Consider the following 1,786-nt stretch of genomic DNA (forward strand, 5'->3'; position numbering starts at 1 on the left):
GTCTGAGTCATAGCTGAGTCATAGAATCTACAGGAAGTACTGTCGCCAATCAGGAGTGAGTTTATTGCAACCGTCCGCCTCTTTCCACACCTCAACCATGAGACCGGAGGATGTAAACAACTTCTACTTTAATAACGCCGGCTCGAGAGAATTGTAGAAGTCATTGTTGAAGCCTTTGAGGGAGAACCATTCCAACATTTGATTTTTGTCAGCGGTTCTTTTGGATTTACTTACATTTATTCCTTTTAGTCGAGATAAAAGGAGCATTTGGTTGACACCGCTGGAGAACTGTGCGTGTCCCCTCCCTCGTGTGCGTGCCGCAGCTGCAGCTTGTCTCTTCACATGCGCTGCCATGTTACAGTCTGATCAGATGCACGTGAGAAGCGCGTCCAGCGGTATTTAAAATAAATAACCATCCTAACAAGTGAACATCTGGATCTTTTTTCTGTTTGAAAATACGACAACATCCATTGAAGTTTGTCTCGTGCTCCTCAGACGGCTGCATCTAATTCAGGCGGCAAGCTGGAAAAGTGCGGTGAAGATGAAACTTTGGTTGGTGATTTTATGGAGGAGCTGTACCATTCCGTATGATACGCAACTTATTATTTATAAGCAACAATCAAAACAGAGAAATAAAGAAAAACGAACGTTAAACAAACAAAAAAGTCCAAAGCACATAACCTCAGAGTGAAATCTATTTCTACAGAGTAAATCCTCATCTAAAAATGTCGACAGCATGCGCCTCTTGTTGTTTTAAACTGCTGCATCGGTACATTCCATTGAGGAAAACAACAGTAGGACAATGATTGGTACATTGTTGAATTGTAAAGTAGGTGTTAAAAGGTCTTCATGGACCCATTGGTGAAGTCTGCTCCCATTGACTACCCGCCATCTGTCAATCAAACCCCCCAGACGTTCGACGTCAGACCCACAAAGGCTTATTGAGCCATCTGATTGGTCAATTTATAACTCTAATAACTTGTGATAATGGAAAAAAATCTTTAAAAAAATTAGGATTAGAAAAAAGAAGTTAATCAGAAAGCAGCAGAGGAAGAATGATTATTCTGACATATAAAATGACTGAGAAATAACTGTCTGTTTCCCAATGTAAGTCAATGGGACTTTGGCCTTTTTGGAACCCAGTGGTACTTCCTATATGGAACACGGAAGTAGGGGGGTTTGCTCTGTCCAGTTATTCTTATACAGTTTATGGTGGCAACAGAGGGAAGCAACATCATAAAACAACCTGGACTAAGTAACAAACTAGAATGGGCGGGGCCTGACACACACACTCTATAGTTACACACACACTTGTTGGCCAAAATAGTCTCCACATTTGAACTGAACATACTCACATATACTACACATGTACTCAATCGAACTGTAACAACAGCTCACACACTCCATCATACAAACCCATTCAGATAATGACTTTCATTCTATCACACAAACGGTTAGTGCTAAGGTGAGCTGATACCTGTGCTCAGGTGAGTGTTTATGTTTCGCTGAGGTGGATGGTGATGGAATGTACTCAGGGGGAGAGCGCCCAGCCATCCCCACGCCAAGACCCCCCGCCGGGGCAGCAGCTGCAGCCAGGACCCACCCAAAACCCGCCATGGAGCCGCGGAGAGAAAACTGCCCGCCGAGCAATCCCACAAAGCACCCAGACCGGGGCAAAAGGCCCGCCGCAGAGGCCCCCCACACCCAAGAGCAGGAAGGCACAGAAACACAGAGAGTACAGGCCCCAGCCCAGCCAGAGGAGCAGCACCCCCCCCCACCCCACCAG

Source organism: Oryzias melastigma, linkage group LG17 (genome assembly GCF_002922805.2).
Source record: "Oryzias melastigma strain HK-1 linkage group LG17, ASM292280v2, whole genome shotgun sequence".
NCBI lineage: Eukaryota > Metazoa > Chordata > Actinopteri > Beloniformes > Adrianichthyidae > Oryzias > Oryzias melastigma.